Below are 16,214 nucleotides of genomic sequence, written 5' to 3'. Positions count from 1 at the left end.
GAGCACTAGGATGAATGCCAGGGGCCGGAACATTGTTACATTCGCTTCCAATTACGACCTTACATCATGAACGATGGTACCCCCACATATCTGCGGGGTCTCACGTATGGCAGTTGCCTTGACCTGACATTGGTGTCACGGTGCTTTTCTCACAAAGTTCAATGGTTTTGCGATATTGAGACTCATGAGAGTGATAACATACCCACCTACGTGACGATGAATGGTATCGTAAAAAATTTATTTTCCGGTGTTGTAATTGGCACTGACTGGTCGATGTTTACATCGCGTGTAGAGGACGCTTGCCATGAAGGCCTCGCCTGCAGCCTGGAAAATACCATAGCGGAAGCTATGCAAGCGTTCAAATGTAAATTACCATTTTTGTCTAAAATAACACAGTTTGACATCAAACTGGAAAGATTACGAGCTATACGAAGGCGTGCTGAACGACGATACAGACGCACCAGATCAATTTACGATCTGAGGGAAGCAAGGCGGCTCCAGAAAAAAATTCAACGACGCATTTACACGCTGGAGAGCGAACGCTGGAAAGCATTCTGCGAATCTCTAGACTCTCATAAACCGCTGTCACATATTTGGAGAACAGTTCGTGGTCTTCGCTCCTCTCCGCAACAACGGCACCCTTTTAAAGCTTTGGCACTCCATCATGGAAAAACAGAACTCGAGGTGGCTGAAGAATTTCGCACGAGAGTTGCCGGGAATATTATGAACGAGAGCATTGACGCCGTGATCGTTCCTGAGACGCGAGTACCAGAAGTGGACATTCCATTCACCATAGAAGAACTGGAAGGTGCGTTAGTCGCTTCTAAGCGCATGTCATTGCCAGGTCCTGATGGTAATACTTATAGTGCGTTGGGACACCTTGGACAAAAAGCCAGAGAAGAATTTTTAACATGCTTCAACAACTCCTGGTTCAGCGGCAGTGTTCCCTGAGAACGAAATTTTTTTTTATTTTTTTTACATACTGAAGTCCTATAAAGACCAAGCAGGAGGGCAGATGGGAAAGTTACAAGAATCGCATGGAAGCGGTGAATACATATCAATTAGCATGTTTTGGTCATACACACGAACAGTATAGATATATAAACAAATACACACATACATACAATTATACACACATTTTCAGGCAAAAAAAAAACGTCGCACAGTGCAAAACTCATTGTAAACTAGAAAGTTGACACGATCACACTGTCTCTAGGTCAAGCAAACAAAACCATTATGCAGTAGAGCTCGTGCATACAAGGACCACCCTAAATTTTTCAACTTCAAAAAAAAATCAGACAAATACGCACTTTTCCTAACAAACAATGAAAACCCACGACTAAAACAACCTCAACCGTTCAAGAGCTACACAAAACCTAGAAAAGCACCAGCAATCGGTCGGCAAACCTCGGAAACAAAGACGATAATTATTCTAGGGCAGCAAACACCTTCGCTGAAAAAGCGGCCGCAGTTCGCGCAGAGAAAACCGAACTCAGTAATGCATTCCAATCCGCAATTGTCCGCGGGAAGAAAGAGTATTTGAATAGATTTGTGCGAGCTTTGTAAGGAAGAAGATTGTGTGAGTGGTGATGTCTCGAAAATAAGTTAATTAATACCACGTTTAAAATCGGGAAAATCACCATTGGACTTGACAGCGTATCGCCCTATTGCCCTCGCAAGCTTCCTCGGAAAAGTGATGGAAAGAATGGTTCTATTCCGTCTCGAGTGGTACTTGGAACGATACACCAAATACCCTTCTTGCATGGCAGGCTTTCGTCGGGGCCGCTCCTCCATTGACTGTGTCCTTGACTTATCGACATTTGTTCAACAACAAAAAAGTCGCAAGCGCATATCAGTGGCACTCTTTCTTGACGTGAAGGGTGAATATGATAATGTAGCTCACGATGCCCTCCTCACTTCTCTCGCAGCAATGGCATTGGTGGACGAATGTTTCAATGGATAAAAGATTATATCACTGGCAGGGGTTTCCTTGTGCAAACATGTGAGGGTACAACTGCTGAACATTACACCTACTGCGGAGTACCTCAGGGAGGTGTTTTAAGCCTCACATTGTTCAATGTTGCCCTCATTAGTCTGGTGAAGGTTCTGCCAAAGTCGGTGTGCCTATCTATATACGCCGATGATTTTTGCCTCTGGAGTGCTGCAGTTACTCGCCCACAGGTGCGTGCACGAATACAGCGGGCAGCAATACTCACAACAGCCTACCTTCAGAAACAAGGCCTAACTTTATCAACTGTGAAGTGCACGTTGATGGCGTTTACACGCAAACCAATGACGCCATACCCTGTTTACATCAATGGGCAGAGTGTCAAATATGCACGGACGCATCGTTTCCTGGGCATAATAATTGACAGAAATCTTTCGTGGAGCCCACATTGTGCGTACTTGAAGAAGAGACTGCAATCTATTGTGCATATAATGAAATCCATGTGCGGGAAAGCATGGGGAACTTCTGTGGCCTCCATGCTACAGCTGTACAGGGCCCTATTTCTGGGTCTATTGCGCTACAGCTTGCCGCTACTGACGAACACTTGCAAATCCAATACTCATTCATTGGAGAGTTTGCAGGGTCAGGCACTGCGTATCTGCCTAGGACTGCCCCGATGCGCTTCTACTTATGCCACAATCATGCTTGCCAAAGACCATCCGGTCGGGACATAAAGAGTTGTGGATTGCCTCAGAGCGCACATTCGACATGCTAGCCGTGTCCCCGACCACCACTTGGCCTTTCTACCCTCCGGAAGACCACGTGCTACGTTTTCAGACGTCATAGCCAAGCACCCAAACAGCATTCCATCAGGATATACGCCAGCTGCAAGAATGGCATGTCCTTTGTGGTGCCTCGACCAGCCGCAAGTACGTCTAGAAATTCCGGGAATCAAAAAGAAAAGCAATCACTCCAGAGTAGCATTGAAGCAAGCAACACTGCTATTATTACATGAGTTGTACTTAGACCGAACGAAGATATACACTGATGGGTCCGTCACGTCCAGCACCTCATCAGGTGCCGCTGTAATTCCGGCTGCAGCAATGACAATCAAGCTTAGGTTGTCGCATATGACTACATCTACGGCATCAGAGCTTGCTGCTATAAGGGCTGCTTTACAATATCTCGTTCAAGAACGTCCAGGAACGTGGGTCATATTCTGTGATTCGAAGGCAGCGCTTCAGAGTTTGCAGTGTGCCATGCGTAGGAGGAGGCATGACCGATTGGTACAAGAAATAAGACATTGCCATCATGAAGCTCTAGCACGAGGGCATGATATTATATATCAATGGCGGCCTGGACATATCGATATTACTGTAAATCAATTAGCCGATGATGCAGCCCGCTCAGCCTATGAAGGAACCCGTGAAGTCCCGATTCCTCTATCAAGGAATGATGCAGCAAGACAACTTTACCTGCTGGCTCGAGATCTCACACGCACGTTCTGGTCGTCTACCAGCTTCCAAAAGTGTCAATTTCGTGAACTGGATCCTTCGCTCAAGCTAAAGCTGCCATCACAACTTTCCCGCTCCGATGCGACACTGTTATGCCGCCTTTGGTTGGGTGTTGCCTTTACAAAGGTGTACTTCTTTCGCATTGGTATGGCAGACACTCCTACATGCGACTACTGCGGAGCTGAAGAGACCATCGAACACGGCCTGTGCAGCTGCGCTTCTTACGACACACAGCGATGCCAGCTCCGGATGGTTTTGAATCAACTTGACCCCGGACCATTTTGTGTGCAGAAGATAGGACCTTGGGCATCTGCCTCAGTTGTGCAGAAAGCAACTAAAGCACTGCTACTTTACCTAAAGTCAACAAACCTGAGCGACCGCCTGTAGACTGTGTGTGCTCCCCGAGTGTGCTCGTGATTGTGTGTACCTTCTCATCTCTCTGCAACCTCGTTTCTCCCCTTTATCCCTTCCCCAGTGCAGGGTAGCAAACCGGATGTGCGTCTGGTTAACCTCCCTGCCCTTCCTTGCATCTTTATCTCTCTTTCTCTCTCTTCTCTCTCTCTCTCTCTCTCTACCAAAACCGTGCATTGTAAATTTGTAGAGGGTTGATAGACGGGCTATTCGGTATATATTGTTAATGAAATACTAGGAGCGCAAGAAGGAGGCAGGCAAGCACAGTTGTCTCCTGCACTCGTTTGTCTGCTTCTTCACATCCCATTAGTTCGCGCTCCCAACATTTCATTACGAACTGTGTCTTTACCTTGCTCATTGCTGATTCTACATCTTCGCAGAAGAACGCCGCCGTGGTGGTGTAGTGGCTAGGGTACTCGGCTGCTGACCCGTAGCTAGAAATTTCCGGAGCCCTCCACTACGGCGTCTTTCGTAAGGTTATAGTCATTTTCGGACGTTAAACCCCACATATATATCCATAATTTTCACAGAAGCGTCCTAATAAATGGTTATCATGCCTTGATGTAGGTCACAGGGTTGTACCAATTTCTCTTGCACATCTTATTTAGTTTAGTAAAATGGGCCCTAAATTGCTTTTTTTGTCTGCATTTTGCAGCACTTAAGTTTCAATAGCGCAAAATACTATGATGAACGCCAAAATAATGATCAGAATTGGTACACAGTTACAGAAGTCATAATTGCCGTCAAAGTTTGAAATTTCAGAAACGCACGCGAAAAAACTTCCTTTTTCGCATTTTACTCTCCTACTGACGTCAAAAGCTGTTTTTAATTCTCACGCGCCTCTCGGAGAGACGTACAGGACGACTCAACTCGTGGTGTATGTTGGTTAGCGCTGCTAGCGTTTTAAAGAAGGTAGTCTTCCTTGGGGACCTTCACCGCCAAAATTTCGGTCTGTATGTATGTATGTATGTATGTATGTATGTGTGTATGTATGTATGTATGTATGTATGTATGTATGTATGTATGTATGTATGTATGTATGTATGTATGTATGTATGTATGTATGTATGTATGTATGTATGTATGTATGTATGTATGTATGTATGTATGTATGTATGTATGTATGTATGAATGTTTGTATGTGTGTTTGTATGTATGTATGTATGTATGCATGTACATTTGTCTGTTTGTCAGCCATTAACGATAACCAAAACAGCACCACATGATACCCCAAATGGCCGACCCCATCCGCAGCGCCCTCCATTATGGCCCAAGTTTCAGCGTTCGTAGTTGTGCGATTGTAAATTAAAGAGCAATTATTATCTGAGGCGTCATAACAACACGTCAATAATCTGTATGTGTGTCTATACTAGAACAGGCATACATAAGTAATTCCAAGGACCACAGCGTTTATCACGCTGTGCTGACAATGCAACGCTTGCACAAAAAGGCTAGTGTTTCGAACGTTTGCTTACACGACACGGTGGTGGCACCTCCCCGTCGCCTTGCGTTCTACACCTTATTGCCTCCGAGACAGGCACACACCCCACGTGTTTCGTTTTCCAAGATAAGTGTTAGATAGCACTAATGTCTCACGTGTCACGTGACTCCAGGCGCTCGTTCGCCTCCGCTGCTAGTTCAAGGCACTCTAACGCAGCACCTCGAGAATACCATTCACCGATTTTCTTGCACACAACTCCAAATAAACGATTTTTTCACTCTCTCCAGACGCAAGGCCATCGTCTTTCGACGACATTTGAAGTGTAACATGTAGATACGGCGCCAATTTTTTCAACTGCTTCGACATTTTGATATTGAAGAAAATGTAGTATTTTGCACCTGAGAAATTGTAACGAATGTTTAATAGTTTTCAACGCAAAACAGTGTGGCCTATCTACGACCACATAACTATGACATGCAACTTTTCCTGTCGAACTAATCAAAACAGACGGCTTATGTCATCACTCCTATGTGGTGAATCGTCTTTTCCGATCACAAAATAAGGCGTTGTGTGTTGCTTTGCTTGTGTAACAGTGTAGTTTAACTAAATAAATAAAATATAACTGCTTTGTTATTAGCGCTGGCACTTGTGCAACATAATTGGTGCATTCTGCAGCTCGAAAAGAAGCGATCGAACAACAAGCTTAAATTTTGTGGCCGGGCCAGCTTGCTTGCTATCCTTAGCACTTTCTTACTAATGCTTTATTCCTCTGTGATGCCAGCTATATTATCGTGAATAAGGAGCCCCCCTCCTTAGTTATCTTCTGTGCACTTAGCCACGATAGCACGTGACGTGTCCATTTTTCAGCTCCTAATATCAATTGCATTCCATTTGACGCCCTCTTGTTTCCCCAAAATCATTGCCAGATTCAACTCACAAAGTAACGTTTTACGTCAAATGGCGGCTTGTCCGAACCAAGAGGCTCTTTACACCCTCCGCTGCATCGCAGGTTTGACCTCAACCTTGTTAGCTGCTTCGCAGCCGCTGAAGACTGAGCGCCGAGATTTAATTGGTGTACTCATGCTGGGCGTGCATGTCATGACATAATTTTTAATTTCACTGGTTTGGCCTGGTGGTATATCTTGTCTTTTGTTGCCACCTGAAGCTTGAAAATATTGATTATATTCTGCCTACTTGTCATATTTGATCATATTTTGCCTACGGTCTCTCACAAGCTATAAAAATCATGGAAATATTTTATTCAGAAAGTTGGCAATTATTCTGGATTTTATAAATATCCTTCTAATGCGAAGCATTTCTTAGCGAACTTCGGCGAATACGAGCGTATCTATCTATCTATCTATCTATCTATCTATCTATCTATCTATCTATCTATCTATCTATCTATCTATCTATCTATCTATCTATCTATCTATCTATCTATCTATCTATCTATCTATCTATCTATCTATCTAGCTAGCTAGCTAGCTAGCTAGCTAGCTGTTTACAACTTTTATCTCTCCTGGCCATCTTGAGAATGGTATCGATACCAAAATTTTATGGCATAACATGACTGTATGACGAGCATAACTGACTAGTCTTCACAAGGAAAGCATGACACGTATATCATAAATGTCATGGTTTACATTTAGGGTCTTGCTGCTCTTGCGTTGGTTTTGTTCACATGGCATTTTGAAAAACTGGTATGGTACGACATGAGTACATATAGCGAACATAAGTGACATACTTTAAAGTGGAAGTCATCACATGCATGCCATGATTTTCATGCTATGATTGTCATGACTACACGCAACGCTCATGGTGCGCTCGCAGTCGTTTCACATGCTTCATATCTACTAATTTCGGCATTGCGTGACGTGAATAGATGACGAAGGTACATGACTGGTGCCAGCGTGATAATCATGAGATATGTGTCATGTAACAACATGACTACACGCCACGCTCGCTCACGGCCTTTCGCTGCCTTCACATATACCAAACTTGGTGTTGCGTGACGTCGCTGGATGGCAAATGTATATTACTGGTGCAAGCATGATAATCATGACATGAGTGTCATGTAAGAACATGACAACATACTATGGTCATGGTTAGTTCGGCGCCCTCTTTTCGCTAGATTCACATATACTAAATTTGGCATTTTGTGACGTGAATAGGTGACGAAGGTAAATAACACGTCCGAACATGATAATCATGACATATGTGTCATGTAAAACATGACTATATGCTATGCTCATAGCGTGCTCCTGGCCGTTTCACTAGCTTGCCGTATACGAAATTCGGTATTACGTGTCGTGAATGGACAACGAATGTAAATGACACGTTCAAATCTGATAATATTGGTTTGCTTGTCACGCAAAACATGACTACATGCTACGCTCATAGCGTACTCATGGCCGTTTCTCTAGCGCCACATATACCAAATTTTATATCACATGACGTGAATACACGACAAATGTAAACGAGTTGTCGAAACATGATATTGACATGCGTGTCATGCAAAATATGACTAAATGCTACGCTCATAGCGTGCTCGTGACTGTTTCGCGAGCTCCACATACCACGTCACGTGATACTAAATTGATATCACGTGAGGTGTATAGACGACGAAGGTAAATGACACAAACATGATAGTCATAGCATAATTTACGTCCACCTCGACCCTTATGCTGAATTTAGAGTCACATATCAAACTTCCTCATTCACGATTCGCATATAATCGATTCCGATAGTACTTGGGATCTGCCATTTTTTTCCTGAGGCGTCTTCTCTTGGCCATAGAAAGAATAACACGTGCTTAGCCATATGAAAGTAGAAACAGAAAAGTTTCCTGTCAGGTTATTTCCAATTAAGAAGTGGTCCGTCGGATTTCCTTTAGGTAGTTTATTGCTTGCATTATTGTTGTTTTTTCTCTTCATTGGTACACAGGCTAAGAATTGCTCAATTTTTCCTCATACTAAAGGTGGGCAATATATTCTGCATGATTCGTGCCATTTGAAAACTTTTCACTTGATATTTACCAATTGTTTCAAGACCAATCTCTCTTGGCGGATATGAGCAAAGTATATCAAGTAAGAAAGCATACTAAGTCCTTTGTTCTGGTGCTAGGATTTCGCAACTGATAGCTTCATCAATAAATAAAGCCTTCTAAGAACAAGCGGCCTAAATCACCAAAGAGTTCACATTTTATGTTAGGCTGGCATAGGACGAAGGAGAAAATGTATTTCTCTATTGCAGCAGACCAAGCAGTAGCTTCAACGTAATGTGCCAAATATTTTAAGTTGGCAATTGGTTCCTAGCGACAGCACTGAACATGACCCATATTGACCAAATAGAACAAGCTCACAACAGTTCGAAAGGTAAGCAACCAGCTGGTAAGGCACAGTGGAGAGAAGCCATACAGGTTTGCAGTGTTGGCAACACGTTATTTTTCTCAGAAGAGAGGAAATGTAGCATCAAAGAGTCAACCTAAACGTGTCGAGAAAAAACTGAAATCCTAGAAATTTAGACACTAAACTTATATTGGTGTTCACTAGTCCAACAACATATTAACTTGAGCAGTAATGAAAGACTAAAGTTATCACTGCATTCATACTATATTTTTTTATATTCTGAAGCTTTCTTTTCTTTTCTAAGTTATGGATCATCTAAAAAAAACCTTCGAAAGACCAGGTCAGACATGTGAAAAAAGTATTGACATTTCACAGAGGGTACTTCTATTTGAGAGTGTATTCACCTCCGAGCGCTTTCAGCAATCGAAATGATTGCCGTACCTAAAACCAGTTGATGAATAGTGTAAAAGGGAACAGTGCAAAAGCATGTGCCGCTTAAAAAATTGCCCGCAGCTTCCCTCGGGGGAACACTGAGGAGGATGCGGAGCATATAATTGGTTAACGGGGTGTTAAAGTTCGACTTACTTGGGTCGATGGCTAAATTGGTTAACGTGGTTGTGAAATGGGGTGTTAAATTGCGACTTACTTGGGTCGATGGCTAAATTGGTTAACGTGGTTGTAGGAGGGGGTGTTAAATGAGTGAACACGTACACACGTATGCGAAAGGCCGGCGCTGGTCGAAGGGACGTCGATCATTGTGTTTGTGGATTCGTTGGAATTCATTTCACCGCGACCTTGGACGTCGACGCGCCGTACAAACCAACCGACGAGCGGCAACTGAGCGAGCGAGCGCCGACCTTGAGTATATATACAGCTCGACGGCGCATGCACTGTCAGCTGTTGAATGTTCTCGAAGCGCGACGCCACATGCGCGTCCACTGGAGAATCAGGAGAATGGTAGATGTCGAACGCGGTGTGTAGAGGAGGAAGGGTGCACAGATGGTGGAGGAGTGAAGCGCGCGCGGTGTGTAGAGGAGGAAGGGATGCACAGATGGTGGAAGAGTGGGCGACGGCGCGACGGCGCATGCGCGCACGTCAGCTGTCGAATGTTCGAGAAGCGGTGCGGACGGCGCGGACGGCGCGGACGGCGCACTACAAGGCGCGAGTATAAGATGCTCCGCATCTAAAATGTTATTGGAATGAGCCCTGCGTATTGATATGTCTACTATTCAGTCTCTTTCAAGGCAGTAGTGCTCAAGAGCACATTTCACACAAAATGCCGGTGTCGCGTCGTTGCTCGAGGGCAAAATTTCAGCGTTGTCTGTGAGCAATGAACAGCGACAGGTTTGAGGTATAGGTGCAAATAAATTAAATAATACAGAACTTCTGCATGAGTAACAATCGAACCAAGACCTGCTGTGTGGCAGGTGTTGTATCACAGAGCCTTAAAATAGCTAGGAGGTACTTCAACAAAAAAAAAAAACAGCACTACGCGACTGTGATGTGGTGGGAAAAGTCTCGTTAACGCATGTAATATTAAGTGGCATAAGCCTAAGAACGCAACAGGAGTCGGCCCCGCCGCCGTGGTCTAGTGGCTAAGGTACTCGGCTGCTGACCCACAGGTCGCGGGTTCAAATCCCGGCTGCGGCGGCTGCATTTCCGATGGAGGCGGAAATGTCGAGGCCCGTGTGCTCAGATTTGGGTGTACGTTAAAGAACCCCAGGTGGTCAAAATTTCCGGAGCCCTCCACTACGGCGTCTCTCATAATCATATGGTGGTTTTGGGACGTTAAACCCCACAAATCAATCAATAAATCAATCAAGCACCAGGAGTCGACACAGACGGCGTGCGCAACGAGTTGTTGTTTTGAAGCATAATTCAATAGAAAACAGCCCGAAATACTTATTCATTATCACCAGTAACGGAACCACCCAAATGGGCAGCTGCGCAGGTTCGCTGCTGGTGCACGGACGCGTGCACCAACAGATAACCTATCGTCATAAACTGCAGACGGAAGATCGGTGAGAGCTTCGCGGGCTTCGTAAAAGTCGCAGTGGCCTCAGCAGAAGCACGCTTTTTTAAGGAAGTTCCGCGCACCGTAGAAGTTCTCTCTTCAAACCACGCGCCCAACACGAACTGCGTGACGATCAGCAAATTTACTTGAAAACTGACACCACTCCGCTTGTTCACGTGGTGGTGTCCTTAAACGAGACTGAGCTGTTTAGGACCGCCCCGGCGCGGCGTTCTAGTGGCTAAGCTACGCGGCTGCTGACCCTCATGTCGCCAGATCAAATCCCGGCTGCGGCAGCTGCGTTTCCGGTGGAGGCAGAAATGTTGTATGGCTGTGTGCTCAGATTTGGGTGCACGTTAAACAACCTCAGGTGGTCGAAATTTCCTGAGCCCTCCACTACGGCGTCTCTCATAATCATATGATGGTTTTGGGACGTTAAACCCCACTTGTCAATCAAAGCTGTTTAGGACACGGTGATTGCACGTGACCGTGATTGGCGATCATGCCGGCATCCATGGGTTATAAATCTACTGTGGTGTTCGCTGGCAGGAAATGGACTTCCACGCTTGAATGTCTTGCCCACAGAACGGTGGGCAGAAGAGTTTCTGCATGTCGACGACGGTGTATAGACAACGGATCAGTTAACCGATAAGGTGATCGTCGCGACATGCTTGCGTCGAAGAACGACAGAGGCAGCGACAGTGACGGGTGCTGCAGCGATGCAGTAAGGCTGTAAGAGTCAACGCTCTCCTCGAAGATCACATGGTCCTTCCGGTGATACGTTATCGGGATGAAACTACCTCTACAGCACGTACAGCATCTGGTCACATGAAGGGTGATGTCACCAAGCTTCGCATGGATCTGACTGACATGCGTTGTTCTCGCGCCTAACTGTGAGGAGGACGTGCCGCGACATCTAAAGGTATCATCCAAGCTTTTGAAGGATTGTAAACATGCCAGCCTGCCGAAGCAGCCACCTGTCGTTTTAAAAATTATACTCCTCTTTCTAAATTATGTGTCGTTCTTAATGCCGATGATCATTGTGATGTACCTTCTAATTATATATTTTTCTCACAACAGTCCATCATCTGTCCTTTTTTCTCGCAACCTTTCAATACCAATTATCGTTTGTAATTATAATATATACCTAAAAATCGAATACACTGTTGCCAACTGTTCTTCGGAACATACTCTAAGTCACGGGATAATTAGTCTAATTGACATTACAATTACTTGTATAGTCCTACGTTTTTGAAACACCTAAATAAAACAGCGCAATAAAAAAATGGTGCCGACATCGCTGCACCACATGTAGACGTGTGGTTCTTTGAAGAGGGTTACATGTGAAGCAGCTAAAAAATTAGTTTCATGCAAAAAGCAACACTCATAAAGGACAGCGGATGGACGGGAAGAGTGTTTGGTATTCGTGAGGGAACCCCGTTGACTCAAACAGCAAAAAAGGACTTGGGGACACACGATCAAGGACATGCCAAGAAGTACAGGCTATTTGGTGACAAAAGGGGAAGACGAAGAAGTGTGTTTTGAATAGGAGCTACTTCTCCTACCTCCGGCGTATTTCAGTTGTAATTTAAGTCTGTTGATCAGTTTTCGCTGCTCCCTTGGAGGGGATGGATGTAGACCACCCCAGGCACCTGCCGGCACCAGCGGCGTCAGCGGCGGCCGCCTCCAGGAAGCGGATGGGACAAGCGAGTGACAGCGACAGAGAAGATACTCATGCTTACTATCTCAGCAGTGAGGACTTCTCAGATGACGGTTTCCAACCTGTGCTGAGCCGCAAAGCGAAGAGGAGGAACATGAGGACATCCTCATCCTCAACTATTCAAACTGTAAGTAAAGCGCCAAAATCGAACACTTATACCATCCTGTTTCTGCCTGCACTTTCTACCGTCAATATGAAACGCCTTAACAGACAGTCTGTGTCTAGGTCTCTGGAAACGCTCGTGCCAAATGAGACCATGGACATAAGAGTGAACGCCAGAAAGAATATACTGGCTGTGGACGTTTTGCACGCAAGTGCGTTGGGCGTTCTGCGCAGTGTAACTGACTTGGACGGCAACGAGGTGCGCTCTCATGTTCCCTTGGGATGTGATGTAGTAACCGGCGTGATCAACGACATAGATGTGGCTATTTCCGATAATGACTTACAATTTCATGTCAAGTCAACAACTGAAACTCCAATTGTTGATGTCACCAGGTTAGGCAAGTCTCGCTGTGTGAATATTGCATTTAAGAGCCCATCACTCCCCTCTCATGTGAAGGTGGGGTACTTCAGACATGCTGTGCGGCCTTTCATTCCAAAGCCTCTCCAGTGCCGTAAATGCATGAGACTTGGACATGTGAGCAGCGTCTGCGAGAATTCGGTGGTATGCCACCGCTGCGCCGAGCCCCATGAAGCAGATAAGTGCGTCGCAACTGTGAAGAAATGCTCTAGTTGCAATGAATCCCATGAAGCCACATCGAAGGACTGCCAGCGGATTCAGAAGGAAATTGCCATCTTGAAGGAGATGGTGCGTGATCACTCATCTCATCGAGAAGCCACAGCTAAAGTCAGAAGGCGTCGTTCACGTCGACGTCGGTCTTCAAGGACGCCCGCTACCTCCTCGACACGTTTGCCAGATCCCTCATCAGTACCACCTCCTTTGCCTCTCAGACCACATGCCGCGGGAAAGGCTGTAAAGGACAAAGCCAGTGAGCATACCTTAACTGCGACAGAGTGGCCTGCACTTCAAAGGGAAGCAGCATCAAGTGAACCAAAGAAGGGTCATGACGGCCGGTCCGCGATCTCGGTTCGAGATCTTTCCAACCAAGACAGGCAACTGACTGCAATCATTAATTGCCACGATTCGCACGCTACTGAGCAGCATACAATCTCCGTCTGCTAAGAGTGCACTGCAAATACTGGATGCACTGAATCCAGTTCTTGCTAACTTCGTATAAGCACAATGGCTCAACAAAATCTCATCTTCCGCACTGAAGTTAAAAGTGCGTCGATTTTTCAGTGGAATGCCAGAGGCATAAATTCCCGTATCTCGGACTTTCGCCAATTTGTTCGGGCCAATCAATTCCCTATACTTGTCATATGTGAACCAAACGTATCAACGCGTTATAGATTGTCCGGTTATGAAGCTTTTCGATCAGCCGCTTGCGAAGAACGAAGCAAATTAATTGTTTACAGTCGCACAGACTTGACTTATCTTTTGCACCCATTAATTTCAAACGACGACAATCAGTACGTGTGTCTTCGTGTAAAGAAGAATGCAGTTTCGTTCACGCTTATTGGTGGATATATATCTCCGTCATCGCGATTTGACTGCGACAGATTAAAAGACATCCTAATGAGGACCGATGGGCCTTGGATCAACACCGGTGACTTCAATGCCCATCTCACGCTTTGGGGGAGCACTAGTAGGAATGCCAGGGGCCGGAACTTTGTTACATTCGCTTCCGATTACCACCTTTCGATCATGAACGATGGTACCCCCACATATCTGCGGGGTCTCACGTATGGCAGTTGCCTTGACCTTACATTGGTGTCACGGTGCTTCTCTCAGAAAGTTAATTGGTTTTGCGATATTGAGACTCATGGGAGTGATCACATACCCACCTACGTGACAATCGATGGTAGCATAAAAAATTTCTCTTCCGGTGTTGTAATTGGCACTGACTGGTCGATGTTTACATCGCGTGTTGAGGACGCTTGCCAAGAAGGCCTCGCCTGCAGCCTGGAAAATACCATAGCGGAAGCTATGCAAGCGTCCAAGTGTAAATTACCATTTTCGTCTAAAATAACACAGTTTGACATCGAACTGGAAAGATTACGAGCTATACGAAGGCGTTCTGAACGACGATACAGACGCACAAGATCAATTTACGATCTGAGGGAAGCAAGGCGGCTCCAGAAAAAGATTCAACGACGCATTTACAAGCTGGAGAGTGAACCCTGGAAAGCATTCTGCGTATCTCTAGACCCTCATAAACCGCTGTCATATATGTGGAGAAGAGTTCGTGGTCTTCGCTCATCTCCGCAACAACGGCACCCTTTTAAAGCTTCAGCACTCCATCAAGAAAAACAGAACTCGAAGTGGCTGAAGAATATCGCACGAGAGTTGCCGGGAATATTATGAACGACAGCATCGACGCCGTGATCGTTCCTGAGACGCGATAACCAAAATGGACATTCCATTCACCATGGAAGAACTGGAAGGTGCGTTAGTCGCATCTAAGCGCATGACATCGCCAGGTCCTGATGGTATTACTTATAAAGCGTTGGGACACCGTAGACAAAAAGCCAGAAAATAACTTTTAACATGCTTCAACAACTGGCTCAGCGGCAGTGTTCCCCGAGATTGGAAAATAAGTCGATAAATAGCACTTTTGGAATCGCGAAAATCACCATCGGACTTGACAGCGTATCGCCCTATTGCCCTCGCAAGCTGCCTCGGAAAAGTGATGGAAAAAATGGTTCTATTTCGTCTCGAGTGGTACTTGGAACTTGGGCTTTCGTCGGGGCCACTCCTCCATCGACTGTGTCCTTGACTTATCGACATTTGTGCAACAAGAAAAAAGTCGCAAGCGCATATCAGTGGCACTCTTTCTTGACGTGAAGGGTGCATATAATAATGTAGCTCACGATGTCATCCTCACTTCTCTCGCAGCAATGGGCATTGGTGGACGAATTTTCAATGGATAAAAGATTATATAACTGACAGGGGTGTCTTTGTGCAAACATATCAGGGTACAACTGCTGAACTTTACACCTACTGCGGAGTACATCAGGGAGGTGTTTTAAGCCCCACATTGTTCAATGTTGCCCTCATTGGTTTGGTGAAGGTTCTGCCAAAGTCGGTGTGCCTATCTATATACGCCGATGATTTTTGCCTCTGGAGTGCTGCAGTTACTCCCCTCAGGTGCGCGCACGAATACAGCGGGCAGCAACCCTCACAACAGCCTTCCGTCAGAAACAAGGCCTAACTATATCAACTGTGAAGTGCGCGTTGATGGCGTTTACACGCAAACCAATGACGCCATACCCTGTTTACATCAATGGGCAGAGTGTGAAATATGCACGGACGCATCGTTTCCTGGGCTTAATAATCAACAGAAGTTTTTTGCGGAGCCCACAATGTGCGTACTTGAAGAAGAGACTGCTATCTATTGTGCATATAATGAAATTCATGTGCGGGAAAGCATGGGGAACTTCTGTGGCCTCCATGCTACAGCTGTAGAGGGCCCTATTTCTGGGTCTATTGCGCTACAGCTTGCTGGTACTGACTAACACTTGCAAATCCAATACTCATTCATTGGAGAGTTTGCAGGGTCAGGCACTGTGTATCTGTCACGGACTGCCCCGATGCGCTTCTACTTCATCATCATCATCATCATCATCATCATCATCATCATCAGCCTGACTACGTCCACTGCAGGACAAAGGCCTCTCCCATGTTCCGCCAGTTAACCCGGTCCTGTGCTTGCTGCTGCCAATTTATACCCGCGAACTTCTTAATCTCATCTGCCCACC

General features: G+C 45.5%; 1 protein-coding gene across 1 annotated transcript in view; it reads right to left on the bottom strand.

Annotated features, from left to right (window-relative positions):
• Positions 1 to 8,823, bottom strand: part of LOC119185965 (amblin) — a 35,940-nt gene extending 27,117 nt beyond the window's left edge. Inside the window, exon 1 of the mRNA XM_075865587.1 lies at positions 8,679 to 8,823. The gene's annotated coding sequence lies outside the window, so the exon portion shown is untranslated. The remainder of the gene's footprint in view (positions 1 to 8,678) is intronic.
• Positions 8,824 to 16,214: the final 7,391 nt, after the last annotated feature.

The sequence above is a fragment of the Rhipicephalus microplus genome, chromosome 6, assembly GCF_043290135.1.
Source record: "Rhipicephalus microplus isolate Deutch F79 chromosome 6, USDA_Rmic, whole genome shotgun sequence".
Lineage (NCBI taxonomy): Eukaryota > Metazoa > Arthropoda > Arachnida > Ixodida > Ixodidae > Rhipicephalus > Rhipicephalus microplus.
Note: the sequence above shows the minus strand (reverse complement) of the source record. Positions and strands in the feature narration are given on the sequence as shown.